General features: G+C 31.2%; 1 protein-coding gene across 1 annotated transcript in view; it reads right to left on the bottom strand.

Annotated features, from left to right (window-relative positions):
• Positions 1–16,361, bottom strand: part of LOC145270113 (uncharacterized) — a 30,793-nt gene extending 14,432 nt beyond the window's left edge. Inside the window, exon 1 of the mRNA XM_080125716.1 lies at positions 16,244–16,361. The gene's annotated coding sequence lies outside the window, so the exon portion shown is untranslated. The remainder of the gene's footprint in view (positions 1–16,243) is intronic.
• Between the last annotated feature and the right edge of the window lie 723 nt (positions 16,362–17,084).

The following is a 17,084-nucleotide window of genomic DNA, read 5'->3' as shown; positions in this document are numbered from 1 at the left end:
TTTCCCCTAGCACACTTCTCAGTCGTTTTGAACAAATATCAAATTGAATCTCTTCTATCTTCTTTCATTGTTGTTTAAATTGTGCGAAAAATTGCTATTGAGTTGACTAAGAATATCAATAATATCACATAAAATATTTGCAAATGTTAACAGTGATCATGTCACTCGAAGACTGACTACCAACACCACACAGTGGTTGTCAATTTTAAAGTTTTATAAAAGTAGTCATGTATTTTAATTAGAACCAGTTCTAATTAAAAGGTGTTTGGATATACTTTGATTTAGGAGCGATAAGAATATTTGATGGAAGATTCTTGGGGTTTGTTTTATTACACACATAGATTCGAAAAAGTTGTCAACAAACAAATATATAACAATTAAATGTTATTAAACAACCTAACTGGATAAGTTTTTAGTGTTTTTATTTAATGTAACATGTTTAATATAAAATGTTTATTTGATTTTAAAAAACGCGTAATGTTGGAGGCTGGTGGCAAACAAGAAACAATAGCCGCATTGTCTATGAATCACTTCAAAATAAGAAATAAATCAAAATGATGGTAGAAAGCCACCCAATAAATGTTTCAATTATTGGGTTTCTACCAGCATTTTGGTTTATTTCTTATTTTGAAGTGAAAATTATTGCGGCCATCTTTTCTTGTTCGTCAGCAGCCTCAGACATTACACGTTTTTCAAATCAAATAAACATTTAAAATTATATAAAAAACACTAAAAACTTATCCAGTAAGGTAGAAAAGTAACTTATCTTTTCGATACCATTATACGTTTTAAAGTGAATAAAACCACTAAAAATTTTCCAGATAGGTAGAACAGTAACTTATATTTAACATGTTTAATAAAAAATGCTTATTTGATTAAAAAAAATGAGTAATGTTGGAGGTTGGCGGCAAACAAAAAATGATTGCTGCAGTGTCTATGAAGACTAAATAATTACTTCAAAATAAGAAATAAACCAAAATAGTAGAAGAAAGCCACCCAATAAATGTTACAGTGACATTTATTGGGTTTCTAGCAGCATTTTGGTTTATTTCTTATTTTGAAGTTGTTGTGGTGGCAACCACTTATTTGCATATGCGAATAACATAACACTATAAATGGCAAGCCTAGGTTGGCCTTGGTGTGTCTTACTCAAATGCCACCGGAAGTGACGCCGAAGAGCGTACATGTCCTCCCACCAAGACTCTCTGACTCGACATCGTCATTTGTACATATTGTAAATATACCTTTTCTTTAATACACTTATTATTGCGTTATCTTGTTGTTTGCGTCTTCATTGTATTTCCTTACTAATTATTGTTCAACCTTGCAACCACAACAGTTGGTGACGAGATATGAAGCGTCAAATATAACATTTTGACGAAGAACTATTTAAAAAAAAAAAAAAGTACAACGCAAAGGTTGACCATTTTTTTTAAGGAATGCAAAGTGTTGACGAGCAAACGGATTTTACGCTAAAGAGAAGTTTCAACTCAAGTGAAAAAAAAAAGACTCTAACGTGGCAAAAGCGACAATTTACGCCGTTTTCTGGGAATCCGACTTGCAAACGAATGTAAAAGTGAATTTTTGTTTTGTCGCTACACGACAAATCTTACTTTAGTAACTTGCAACTTGCAAACGAAAAGCGAACTTTGTTCTGTCGCAAAAACGACAGGTCAGACCCGTATTACGAAAAGCAAGGAAGTAACCTATGAAAAAAGTTCACCAGTGGATTCTAATTACTGTTCTCCGTAAACAAAGCAACAACTAAAGGACTTTTTAATTAATGTTTTGGTTGACGTCGGTACTAAAAGGAAATACCACAGCTAAAACTAAAATTCAAGGAAAGGATTTTTTTCTTGAAGTTGTCACTGAATAACGGATAAATCGAATGAAGTCGTTAATGAGAAGCCACGTGTACTGGCGTAACATGGACACTGACATAGCGACAACAATTGATAAAGGATGCCAGTTAGCGGCAAAATCTCCACCTATAGGACACAAACCTTGGCCGAAAACCGACCAACCATGGTCGAGAATCCACGTGGACTTCGCTGGTCCAGTAGGTGAAAACTATTATTTAATTGTAGTGGATAGTTTCACAAAATGGCCGGAGGTAATGCGTTGCAGGAATCCAACAACGAACAACTCAATAGGGTTCCTACACGAATTGTTTGCAAGATTCGGTGTACCAGACACACTGGTCACTGACAACGGAACGCAGTTCACATCCACATAGTTTAAGGAATTTTGCGACACGTTCTGAGTGAAGCACATCACGACTCCGCCGTATCATCCAAGGTCGAACGGCCTCGCGGAAAGGTTCGTGGACACGCTAAAACGAGCGTTAAAGAAATCCATTGGAACACCAACAGAAAAAGCTTTGCAACAATTCTTGCAAGTATATAGGATTACACCACATCCTAGTACACCATCAAACATATCACCAGCTGATCTAATGTTTGCCAGAAAGGTAAAATCAGCGTTTGACAAACTATTGCCAAGGCAGGCAATTATCCAAAACACTACACACACGAGAAGAAAGAAATATAACTCGGGAGATCGAGTATATTTTAAGTGCTACAGAAATAACACATCTTACTGGGAATGTGGAGTAGTGGATAAACGCATTGGTGATTGTACATACATGTTTAAAGGTCCACAGAATATACATAAAAGGCACCTAAATCAGATAAAAAAACGTCATATCCAAGATGATGATGATACGACAACAGTCGAAGAGGAGGACACCATAGATATCATATACGAATCTTTTAATTTGGAACCACCTCAAAATGCACCTGAACCCCGAAGATCAGGTAGGAAAAGAAAAGTGAATGAACCATTAATGGTAAACCCAAAAAGGAAAAGATATTGAAATCTGTGTGACTTCAAATCTTGGGAGGGGGGTGTTGTGGTGGCAACCACTTATTTGCATATGCAAATAACATAACACTATAAATGGCAAGCCTAGGTTGGCCTTGGTGTGTCTTACTCAAATGCCACCAGAAGTGACGCCGAAGAGCGTACATGTCCTCCCACCAAGACTCTCTGACTCGACACCGTCATTTGTACATATTGTAAATATACCTTTTCTTTAATACACTTATTATTGCGTTATCTTGTTGTTTGCGTCTTCATTGTATTTCCTTACTAATTATTGTTCAACCTTGCAACCACAACAGAAGTGATAAACATTGCTGCCATCTTGTTCATCAGCATTACTCGTTTTTCGAATCAAATAAACATTTTCATTAAATAAAAAATTATCCAGTAAGGTACAAACGTAACTTATCTTTTCGATCTGCTTACACGTTTTAAAGTGAATAAAACCACTAAAAACTTTCCAAGATAGGTAGAAGAGTAACCTATATTGTCTTTGATAATATTTATTTGTTGTATATTTGTTTTTTCTTTTTGACAACTTTTTCGAACCTATGTGTATAGCACTGGCGTAGCTAGGGGGGGGGGGCGCCCTGGGCGGCACACCTGAGGGGGCGGCATTTTGAGAGGGTAAAAATAGAAAGTAGAAAAAATAAATAAAAATAAACAAAAGTTAACAAAAAATATGAAATTTTATACCAAAAAAATTGTAAAAAATCGGAATTTTGGGGGGTACGGAATCAGAAAAAATGTGTCCCTATTTTCTGAGCGTCGGGGGAGGGCGGCATGGGGTGGCATTTTGAGATGGTAAAAGGGGAAATCGAAAAAAATGCTAACAAAAAATCTGAAATTTTATATCAAAAAGGTTGTAAAAACTGGGAACTTTTGTAGTTATTGGAATCGCAAAAAGGTGTCCCTATTTTGCGAGCGGCATATGTCAGGGGGCGGCATTTTGAGAGAGTAAAAATAGAAAGTAGAAAAAAATAAATAAAAATAAACAAAATCTAACAAAAAATCTGACATTTTATACTGAAATGTTGTAAAAAATCGGAAATTTTGGGGGTATCAGAATCAGAAAAATGTGTCTCTTATTTACGAGCAGCACATGTCAGGGGCGGCATTTTGAGAGGATAAAAATAGAAAATAGAAAAAATATAAAAAAGCTAACAAAAAATCTGAAATTTTATACCGAAAGTTTGTAAAAATCTGAAGTATTGGAGGTATCGGAATCGGAAAAATGTGTCCCTATTTTACGATTCCAAAACCGATTCTTTTAAATTTTTAATTTAATTTTTCATTATTGGTACTAATTATAAATATTTATTATTTTTAAATTATCACTAAAACTAAAATGAGAATAACCTCAAAATATGATGTAAATTTATTTTATTTGTAAAACAACTTTTTTTAAATTGCATAAATTCTCTATGTAACCTTTCAAAGAAAGCAGTTGCTTTACATGTTCTGAAAAATGTTGAAAAATTAAACAGCAACAGTCTTTGCAGCCCGCGGCGATCGTAAGATTTGCCCCCCCCCCCCGCATTTGATAATCTGTTAACCTTCAAAATTCCAAAAGCCCTCAAAATATTTATTTTCATGGAACTAATGTTAGACTGCAGCTATTAGTCCTAGATTTTCATCGTATTACAGTACTCGTCAAAGAAGACCAAAGAAACAATTATATAATTTTCTTCGGATTAATGTTCACACAATTCCCTTCAGATTAATGTTTACATACTTATTATTATTGAAAAGAAATTGTTAAATTAAATTAACTGGCTACGTAATTGTATACGTAGCCAGTTAATTTAACAATTTCTTTTCAATAATAATTGAATATTATTATAATAATAATTGAAATTTCTTTTCAATAATAATATATGACTTGGGTGCCATGAGCTAGAATCGAAATCGAAACACAACTCTCCACCCTCATTCCCTAGCATAGGTTCCGATTTGATTGAAAACATTTTCTACTTAAAAAAAAGGAATGAATGGAAATAAAAAGAAGGAAGACCATAAAACTTTATTCAGGGCACATTTGAATAAATTTGACTTTTTTAAAAGTATGGACACAATTATTTTACGTTTATAATACATCTGAGTTTTGTTTTTAAAACTTTTACATTTATTATTTATAAATATAATAGACATTTTGGGGTTGTTTTACTATGCACATAGATTCGAAAAAACTGTCAAAAATATATAACAAATAAATGTTATCAAAGGCAAGATAAGTTACTCTTCAACCTATCTCGACAAGTTTTTAGTGTGTTTTACTCACTTAAAACGTGTAATCAGCTAGAAAAACATAGTGTCTATCGGTATATGCGAAAAATACAAATGAAATCCATTCAATATATGTTAGCGTGACATAGGGTGACATATATTCGGTGGGTTTCTAAGAGTATTTTCAATATGTATTTAGTTTTAAGTCAATTTCCCGAACTTGCCGCATTCTAAACGAAGTCTGACGCCATTTTTTATTTTTTGACAGTTTTTCTTCGAATCTATGTGTATAATAAAACAAACCCAAAATTGTTAATTCGACTTACTTCTCTTACTTTTCATTTTAATAAATATTCGATTAACATTACATGATATATATATATATATATATATATATATATATATATATATATATATATATATATATATATAAGGTTAAGATTTTTTTGTTATTGGCGTTTGTTTCGCGATAAGCATTTGTTTACATTTTTTATATATTTTTATACATTCGCTACCTTAGCTATAAGCTCTTTATCTCTATATAAATAAAATGAACTCATTTTTTCCCGTCGGATTTTGACCTTAATAGGATTAAAAATCAAGATATTTCATGCAAATATAATATGCACAAACGGCAGAACAATATCTGAGGTGTATTATAGGCTTATTATTTCTCAAATTCCTCGATAATCTTAGATTTCTATACTTTTTCTGCTGAGAAGTCACGGCCAAAATCGGTTAAGATCAATGGAAGTGGTAAAATATTTTCTCTCTAATAAATTCCTCCTCCCCCTGCCACCACTTAACACCGTTTGGGGATCGTTCACAAGGAACAGTTAAGAGAACACTGGTTTGGCTTCATAGTTCTTTCATGTGAAGTTATTTAAAATCACTAAACTAAGCTGTAGTGCTCTGTGGCGTAGTGGTTAGCGTGCTGGACAATTCACATTATATTTTCACGTTCGTGCCGACCTACCGTAGTCGTTTTTTTTTTTTCCTAAACAACTGGAATGGACTTTTCTTGGTGGCCGAACTGTTAACGTTGCAGATGTTTTTTTTTTGTCTTTTTTCACACTTTATTTTCCTACTTTTACTCATTACTCCGGGTTTGATCCTTCCTACTTACCTACCATAACATTTTTTAAAACTACCCCCCCCCCCGTCCCGGAAACAAACACTCGGGAAACACCGGGTACCCCCGCTAGTTATTCATATTATTATATGAATGAATCGCCCTAACATCTTGGACGCATTTAATTTAATTTAATTATTTTTACGTGCATAAAATAAAATAAACTAAAATAAATTTTATGCACGGAAAAACATAATTAAATTAAATTAAATTACATATATATGTGTGTGTGTGTGTGTGTGTATAATAGTCATTCACACACAGGACTGTTTCGCTGTTTCCAGCTCATCGGTGTGGCTAGACTTTAGCAACTACTTCCAGCTAGGAACAAAATCCGACCATCTGAGAGAGCGAGGGAGAAATATTTTAACAACAATTAGCAGCCTTTGGGCTGATATCACAGTGTAGTATCTGTTCTAATGATACACTTCTCCTTTTCTGTCGTCGGTCAGTATGGGGGAATCGTTCATGACTGAGAATTTTTATTTTTGTTCCTATCCAGAGTGCCCCTTTTTGTGGAGCTGGATTTTCCCCGCATTAAAAACCGGTCTTGTGTTTAACTCTGCCCTCGTGGAGAGGCAAGTAAATGGGAACAATCGGCAGTCGTTGCCAAACCGACCTCAGCTCTAATTGTACACAAGATCTAATTTTAAACAAGACCATTGCTATATTCGCTTATGGCCGTTTACCGTTTTCGGCTCTCATTATGCTCAACATTATGGGAGCATTATAATAAATACATATTTATTTTATAACTATATATGTGCATATATACATATATATGTGCATATACACATATATTTATACATACATATACATATATACATACATACGTGCATATATACATATATACACACACATACACATATAAATACGCATATATACATACATATATATGTGTATATATATATATATATATATATATATATACATATATGTATATATACATATATGTATATATATATACATATATAATATAAATATATACATACATATATACATACATACATGTGGATACATACATATACATATATATAAACAAATATATATATATAATATATCCTTCAAGATTGAGGCAATTTTTTTGTTTTAATCTAGGTTGAACTTTCTCTACATTAAAAACCGATCTTGAAATGAATTAAAGCAATTTATTCTCAATTAATGGAAATTTTGAAAACTCCAAATGCAATTGTAAATTATTACTTGATAAATAGTTTAACAGTTTGGAGTTTTCAAAATTTCCATTAATTGAGAATAAATTGCTTTAATTCATTTCAATCACTAAGTTTAAAAAATGCAAGCATTAATTATTTCTGGAGATATACTCAGTGACCGGCTGACCTAGCAGGATAGGGCCAAGCCCAGGCTTTGGCCAAGCACCAAAAAAACAAAATGACCTCAGAAAGATTTCATACTTAAAGGGGAACTTTCATATACATTTTTATCAAATAGGTGCGAAAAGAAAGTTGGATATTTGGGTGTATATACACCGACATCAAAGAGGAAATAACATTAGATGCGAAAGTTTGAATTCATTAATTTTATTACTGTCCAATTCATGGGGCTAAGACTTTGAAAGTATCAAACGTTTGTTTTTGTAGCATACTTTTTATAACTCCTTGTAAACTTTAAAATTGCTAGCTGGGGGATCGGACAAAATCACCCCGGGCAACCCCCACCATCTACTTAAAACAAAAGGAAAACAGATAAAATCTCAAATGAATAAAAAGTATTAAAAATCAGTTTTCATATTTTAATTTTAATTTAATTGAATTTAGGAAAATTAGATACCGTAGAACTAATTTTCGCAAGGTATGAAAATTAAGCAACTACAGAATAAATGTTAACTTAATAATAATGGACCAGTTTTCCTACCTAGCAAAAGATGGACGAATTTTCCATGGACGAATTTTCCGGGCACCCAAATGCCGGTGGGGGGCATATTTTACTACCGCCCCGGGCGGCAAAAGGTCTAGCTACGCCACTGGTGTATAATAAAACAAACCCGATTCTTGTTATTAATCACATAATTTTATTGATGGCTAATATGAAATATGAAAGCAATCAGCCTCCTTTAGAAAAAAAATGAAAAATAAGATGAAAATATGTGCGCCGAGCATTTTTTTTTAACTTGTGAAAACAGTGAAAAACATTTAAAATTTAGGTAAATATTGAGATTATTTTCAACAGAACACCAACCACTCTAATTTGTTTTTTAGGGGTAATTGAGGTCGCTGACAACAAATTTGATAATCAAACCCGAGGCAAATTTACTGTTTGCACGGTACTAACCCCCGAACCCATGAACTACTTTCCGCCATTTTACAGCTTCCATTTACGTTACACAAAAGTACTGTAATCCATTTTATTTTTTACCTTTTGTTTTAGACAATTTTTTCTTCGAATTTTAAATTTTTTAATTCTGTTCTGAAAGAAACAATTTTTTCTTCGAATTTAAAATTTTTTAATTCTGTTCTGAAAAAAATAGTCTCTCCAACCTTACCCCCCTCCCACTTGGTGTGCTTTTCTTCTTTTTCGTATAAGTTTAAATATTCCACAAAAGATTTGTATGGTAAATTTGCCCCAGGTTTGATTATCCGATCGGTGTCAGCGACCTCGATTACCCCTAAAAAACAAATTTGAGTGGTCAGTGTTCTGTTAGCAGTGTCAGAAATTTCGTGAAAATAGTGAATAATTCCACCCCATCTTTCCAAGCTTATAACTCCTCGAAAAATGTAATTCAAGCCCTAATTTTTTTTTTCAATTAAAGGAGTAAGGACCAAGGTTTTATTTAAAAAAAAAACAAAACAAAACAATGTGTTTTTTTTTTTTTAAAAAGGTTTTAAACTTCGGACTTTACAGGTAAATTTCTAAAAAACTGATTTTTTTTTTGTTTTAAATTTGAATATATTATTTATTGACCTTTTCTCTTCAATTTGTGATATATAAACCTATTAAACATAAATTAATTATTTACTTTTTAATAGACATTTCAAAATGAGAGGCGTAAATTATTCGACCCCCTATCTTTCTAAGCTTATAACTCCTCGAAAAATGTAATTCAAGCCCTAATTTTTTTTTCAATTAAAGGAGCAAGGACCAAGGTTTCATTAAAAAAAAAAAAAAAAGACAAAAAGAAAAAATGTGTTCTTATAAAATAAGGTTTTAAACTTCGGACTTTACAGGTAAATTTCTAAAAAACTGATTTTTTTTTTGTTTTAAATTTGAATATATTATTTATTGACCTTTTCTCTTCAATTTGTGATATATAAACCTATTAAACATAAATTAATTATTTACTTTTTAATAGACATTTCAAAATGGGGGGGCGTGAAAATGGGGGGGCGTGAAAATGGGGGGGCGTGAATTTAAAAAAACGTTTGTCTAAAATATTATATTCGGTTTATTGGAAAGAACATAAAATTTCACATTGACCCTGAAAATATCGTAAAAATAGAATCAATAGAAAAATTTTGATAGATTTTTAAAATTTAAAAATTTAAAAATATTGAGTTTAAAAATTGAAAAATATTGAGTTCGGAAAATTCATTACTGTTTTAAAAAAAAAATAAAAATATTTTTATTACTTTTAAAACAACTGTAATAGTTTATTTTGGAAGTATAATCCATAAAGAAAATAAATAACCCACTTTTAACAGAGAAATTACGAGATTTTTATATTGTATTCGCAGTTTCGTGTTAGGGGTGTCAAAAATTCCTACAAAAATTCTGATACTGCTAGTGTTCTGTTGTAAATAATCTGAATATTTATCAAAATTTATAAAATTATTTTTTGGTAAACGAAAAAGAAGTGTGTGTGTGTGTGTGTGTGTGTGTGTGTGTGTGTGTGTGTGTGACCATCTTTTACTTTATATCCTGCTCGAAACTGGAGCATTATACAATTGAAATCACCGGAACAGCACGTAAATTCTCTTCTCTTTGCCATAACACCAAAATGAAAAAAAAGAAAAAAATTCACGAACCGGACTTTCAACCCTGATGAGGCTATGTATTAGCGAAATATCGGACTTACAAAAAAAAATAATCAGTAAATAAAAATGATATTATCATTATATTCGACACTTCAAAGTTTTCAAATTCCCATTCAAATTTTACTTTAAAAAATAAATCATTTCGAAATAGAGCCAATCTATTTGGTGAATATCACGGATAAAATTAATATTATTTTATTTAACATTTTAATATTTACATGAGAGAGAACAGATTACAAGTTTCATCTTTATTAATTCTCTAATTTGTTGTACGTGCAATTTAATGGCAGAAACCGATTACTTTTTTATTGTGTTTGGAAGATTGGAAATGTAAACATGAAACGAAATGAAACATGTTGCCCCCCCCCATCATACTCAGTTTTTTATTATCGAAATGAAACAACTTTATTTGTTTTTTTCTTATTTATTTTGTTTTCATTTTATTTTATTTATTTATTTTTGGTTTTTTATTTAGGTAAACGTGCATTATCTTTCCACCCTAAAAAATTCATTTAAATTATTACTGTTGAAGGTTTTCGGGGGCGCTGGAAACGAAAATAACGTTTAAAATTTCAGGAAAAAAAATAGTTTTTAAAAAGTGGGGGATCACTTTTCTATATTAATTTAACATAAAATTAGCACCCATTTTACGGCCATCATTGGGGGGGCGGTAATTTCTTTAAGGAGATGTTTATTTGGTTATTGTGACCAACATAGAACCAACCAAAAATATGCATGTACAACGGTGAACACCACTTATAAAGAATTACATTGTTAATATCCAAAAAACTATTCATTTACGGAAAATTTAAATGCAATATTCGTTTTAAGCATACTCGAAAACCTCTTGAACACAAGTTTTAACCTTCCCCCTTCCTAAAAAAAAGGTGGCCATAAAGTAGGTGTTCATTTTACGTTAAATTAATATAGAAAAGTTATTCCATACTTTTTGAAACTATAATTAAAATAATTTTTAAAAAATGGAAGTTTTGTTCCATTTCCATTTTTAAATCAACTTCTGCTTCTTAATACAACTTTGAGACGAACTATTTTTAGTCAAAGAGGCTGATAAGATTAGCAGTTAATCTCTATGTATGGAAAAAATTACACGTGAAAAAAAGTTATAATGAAAAATGTTTTCACAGCTGATTCAGAAAAGATATTAGTTTTCTGAGACTATTTCAAAGATAATTAGTAAAGTAATGTCTTAAGATATTGAATTAAAAAAAAAACATTGTTTGTACAAAAATAGCTTCATTAGTCCCGTCGCCCCCCCCCCCCAACACAGAAAAGTTTATTAACAGATCTAGCTTTTCATAATCAAAACAAGAGACAATGCATCGCGCACAAGTTCTACAGAAGCCAAAAATGTCAGAAAGTCCATTTTATTTTAAAACTAACGGGGGTGGGGGCTTGCCAGGCTTTGCCCATTCATTCAATGCACTTAAATATTATTAATTTGTTCAGGTTTTGCATATATTATCTATATATTAATATGCTTGTTTGTACGGTGTCACGTCATCATCATCGCAAACATTAATGAAACGCGTCATCATCATCGCAAACATTAATGAAACGCGTCATCATCATCGCAAACATTAATTAATGTGAATTATCTCCCTTTATTGTTCAATTTTTATTAGTTAAAAATCATTAAACCCTTTTATTTCCCAAAACTTCCCGAACAAAAAAAAATATATAAAAACTGTCTATTTATGGTTCCGGATTATTTTAAATACAATTATGCATAGAAGGTATTGTTCCACAGTTTAAATAGTAGTTTACTTACATTTTTAGCGATGTCTTCTGTTTATTACGTGTAATACGGAACACTTATTCTATTTTATTCAGTAATAAATATATTTTTTACATTTAACGTTACGACTCGTTTTTTTTTTTTTTTTACTGTGCCACTTTATCTTTTTTATTATTTTTATTTACTTTTGAGTGAGCCTTACATAACCAAAAATATGTTTAGAAATAAATGTTACAAAAGTAAAAAGAATAACTTTATTAAATAAATCACCAAAGTCACCATTCGCAAATACACTGAGTAACACAGAGTCAAAATATATTTTACGTCTTGTTCTGTTTTGTTTTATGGCATATCAATCCTTTTTCGTGTTATTTAATGCCGAATCGAGTAATTTTGTAACATTTATACAACTTCACGTTGTTTTCATATGGTTTGTTCGTTTTATTTTGCTTCTTTTACAGGCAGTCATCATTTTCTAATGCCCACCGACATAATACTATAAAAAATGGACAACAATTTTTTTTTAATATGAAATAAAACACTTTGTTTCATTACTTACGATTTAATTTATTTAAAGAAATATTTATTTCCTATTTAAAGATTTTCAGTATATTTTATTTAACTAAAGAATTTTTCCATTATTTTTATTATATTGTTAGGTGAAGTTTCAGAATAGTAAACCTCCCCATATTAAGAATAGCTTTCAGCATGATTCTTACAATAGCGGTATCAAAGATTTTTTTTTTCCTCATTTTAAAACAAATTATTAAAAAACAGATACAAGACCATTAAATTTTTTTCATTAAATCGCTATTTAGGTATAAATATTTTCAGTATATTTTATTTAACTGAAGAAATACTTATTGTTCATTCATATATTTTTTCCATTATTTTTTTTACATTGTTAGGTGAAGTTTCAGAATAGTTAACACCCCCGCCCCATATTAAGAATGGCTTTCAGCATGATTCTTACAATAGCGGTATCAAAGTTTTTTTTTTCTTTCTTATTTTAAAACAAATTATAAAAAAAGATACAAGACCATTAAATTTTTTTTTATTAAATCGCTCTTTAGGTGAAGGTTCAAAATAGTTAACCCTTCTCTCCATAACCGTTTTTTTTATGCAGTAAAATACTTTGTTTCAATAATTATGGTTTAAATAAATATTTATTCCTTATTTAAAGATTTTCAGTATATTTTATTTAACTGAAGAAATATTTATTGTTCATACATATATTTTCCCCTAATTTTTTTTTTTTACATTGTTAGGTGAAGTTTCAGAATAGTTAACCCCCCTCCCCATATTAAGAATGGCTTTCAGCATGATTCTTACACTAGTGCTATCAAAGTTTATTGATTTTTCTTATTTAACAAAAATTATAAAAAAGATACAAGAACATTTTAAACATGTTTTTCATTAAATCGTTATTTAGGTGAAGGTTTAGAATAGTCAAACCCTCTCCCCTTATTAAGAATGGCATTTTTTGTTATTTCAGCATGATGCTTACATTTTTCTTAGTATAAAAAAAAAGATACAAGACAATGTTAAGCTTTTTTTTATTATTAAAATGTTAAATCAAAGTTCGGAATAACTTTTACTTCATAGCCAATTAGTATTAAAATGTTTTAGCATTTAATACCTAATAATAGGGGTAGGCTACAGAAACAAAATTTTTCAAATAAATGCCAAAAGTGGCTTATTACCTTCATTTATATGTAAATAGATGGGAACAAGGTAATAAGCCACTTTTGGCATTTATTTGAAAAATTTTGTTTCTATAGCCTACCCCTACTAATAAGGTGTTCGCTTCAATTGCCACATTGTAATTGTCTGTATTTTTGAGATGAGGTGTTTCATTTATTGAGATTGTCGGACTGACTTCCTCATCTTGATTGTTATAGTCACAACAATTCGGCCGTTTTGCCCTCCGGCCTTTATCAGGTGTTTTGTGTCCTAGTGACATATGGCCGAGTGGTCCTAGACGTTGTATCAAAGTTTACAGTTACCCAAAGGTTCTGAGTTCAATCCTGAACGAAGGCAGTGAAAAGTAACATTCAAAACAGAATAAGCAACTATGTCCCAGAGCTTAGCTGGGGTCCGAACACGGTACCCCCGTAATAATAATAAAGGGTTGGGTTCGAGACTTCTAACACACGGCTCCTCAGTTCGATACAAAACACCTGATGAAGGCCGGAGGCAAAACTGCGGAAACGCTGTGTCTATAACAACCAAGATGAGGAAGTCAGTCCGACAATCTCAATCAAGGAATTTCTTACTGATGTGTTTTAAAAGATTTTAACTACCGTGGAATTTCCACGGGTCCTGCTAGTTATTATATATGATTATAGAATCGTGATGTCAGAAGTAAAAACAAAAAAAAAAGTATTTGGGTGTCATCAGCTAGAATCGAAACCAAAAATAAAAACTGTAACATTCAAAGCTGGTGACGTTACCACTGTACAAACGTAACATGCATATTAATTGATTAAAAATAAACTAAGAGGAATTTACAAAATTTATAACGATTTTTTTTTAAATTTTTACTTCTGACATCACGATTCTGACCCTATAGAACTCACGGAAGTTGTGCTAATTTGTAGGAACTGATTGTTGAGTCTTGTGAGGAGGTGATACCGTTTTCACCTATTCCAAAATGGGATTTATCAATTTTAAAGACCGATGTTGCAGGTGCGGGAATCTCTTGAAGTCGGAAGTAATAGAGTATCTGCTGAACGGTAAAAGTAATTTTTACAAGATCACCGATTAATAGAAACTTTCCACTAAGTCACACCCTCACAAACATAAAATAAAAATATAGAAATAACTCCAGAAAATAACGACACTTGACAAAGAACTCGAAATCATTGTATTAAGATGAAATAACATTTATTTACGTGTTAGAAATATAAATTCAAATCGTTCAAACGCAAATGTTTTCTTGTAACGAGTGTTCATTATGCAGGCTTAGTTAAATGAGGATCTCGTGAGAATAGCATGAAGTTTAAGATTACTGATTTTTATGAACAGATGTCAGACATGGTTTGAAATGAATGTGAATATTTTCTGAAATAAAAACGGTCATTAAACCATATAAACAAAAATTTTGTGATATTTTTATCATTAAAACCACATTAAATATTTTTTTAATTTGATATGATTATTTTTTGTGTAATTTTTGTGTAATTCATATTTTTTGTTTATCGTATTCTTCCTAAAATATTAAAAATATTTTAATTGTTAACATCTACAATGTTTTATTTTTATATAAAAAAAGCAAACAGCTGTTCCCATAGTAACCAAAAGCGGTGTATAGGGAAATTAGTTCCTTTTGTTGTGAAAGGGGGTTAGAGACTATTGTCTCGAGCTTTATGCCGGAATACCATTCATGCGTTATTTTTGATTTAAAAAGACAATAATTTGCGATTTTAGTCATCATATCGGTGGCACTGGACACATGTATCCATAAAAATAAAACTGAAGAAAAGGAAATAAGAAAATCCATTCAATAATTGATATTTTAAAGTTTATTACCATTTTCGTATTAAGTTAAATGCAATGTCAAAAAATAAAAAATAAACCACGATAAAATATTTAGTTTAAAATGCAAATAACGATTTACTAAACGACGTTTTATTTACTGGATATTTTTCCGGCATTCACCGGATGTTATTATCTTCCTTAGTAAGCTTGATTTGTTTCTATTTTTTGTTGGAAAAAGTTCAGGATCCGGTAGTTCACTGTCGTCTGGGGTTGCAAAGAATGCTCTCTGCGCCCCTAACCAATGGGGACAAGTAACAGATCCAAAGAAAAAGGAATCAAAACTCTAGCCTCGCTCGCGTAACTTACTCAGCGAAGTGACAAGAGAAGAAGAATGGGAATGGTTGTAGGTTGCCTTTTATAACCAATACTAGGAACAAGCCTCCCACCACTCCCTTAGTCTATTTAGGCGGTGAGACAGATCTGCTCATGTAAGTAGCCTCCATTTTCTTTCTACATTTTAACCCTTTTAATTAACACGCGCATATTGAGAGTAGATAAAAAATGAAATGAGATACGGTAAAAAAATTTTTTTAAAAATGAAAGCAACAACAAACAACAAACATTATTGAGTACAAAAAATAAATGATCAAAGTTCGTAGTTAAGATGAAATAATATAAAAAAAATAACGTAGTAAAGATGAAATAATATAAAAAATATCGTTAAAATTATTTTAAAAAAGTATCTTTAAGAAGGAGATATATAATGTTTCTTACCGGAGATGGCTTAAAACGAGGAAGAACAAGAGGAGATAAAAGACAGAGACATGTGGGACTAGAAAGCCCTCTGACGACAATTAAGCAACAAAACACCGGTCGACCTACCGGTGTCGAGTCAGGGGAAACTCTATAAGAAAAATGTCCGGCAAAGGGAGATAAATGGTGAAGGGACTTAACTAAGGGACATAATACAAATGTTGGCCAATAGCAGAGTCAATAGCAATAGCCAATAGCAAACTATCCTTGCAAAAAGTAAGGCAAACTATCCTTTTTGCAAGGATAGTTTGCCTTACGTCCTCAATAGTAACAATGTATACTAGGCACCGCCAAAACTGGGGGGGGGGGGCAGGTCAGTACTTTTTGACGGACCGTCTTTTTAAAAGTCTACCAAAAATCAGGTAATTATCCGATCAATACGAAATTTTCAGCGATTATTAGGAGAAGAATGAACTTTATAACAGTGTACTTATTTTTCATAAACGATATTTATATATATATATATATTTTTGCTTACAACCCCCCCCCCCTTGTTTGGAAGTGGGAACAAATATGCTTAAAATAATCATCTGAAACTGAACAAAACATATTGTGTTGTTGTAAGGGACAGAATTATAGATTTAAAAAAAAAAATTGTTTGCATACCTTATTTTGACGTCTGAATATCAGAACTTCGATTGTGTTTAATTATCCCGCTTTTGAGTTTTGAAGTGTGAAATTCGGTGAATATGTTAAGTAAAATAATTAATTTAAGTTAAGCAAAACAAAAAAAAAATTTTTTTAATATTTATACGAAAAAAGCCATTTTAAAATTTTTTATAAATAAATTAACAATTTTTTT

The sequence above is a fragment of the Euprymna scolopes genome, chromosome 46 (assembly GCF_053919585.1).
Source record: "Euprymna scolopes isolate OS-2025 chromosome 46, ASM5391958v1, whole genome shotgun sequence".
Taxonomy (NCBI): domain Eukaryota; kingdom Metazoa; phylum Mollusca; class Cephalopoda; order Sepiida; family Sepiolidae; genus Euprymna; species Euprymna scolopes.
Note: the sequence above shows the minus strand (reverse complement) of the source record. Positions and strands in the feature narration are given on the sequence as shown.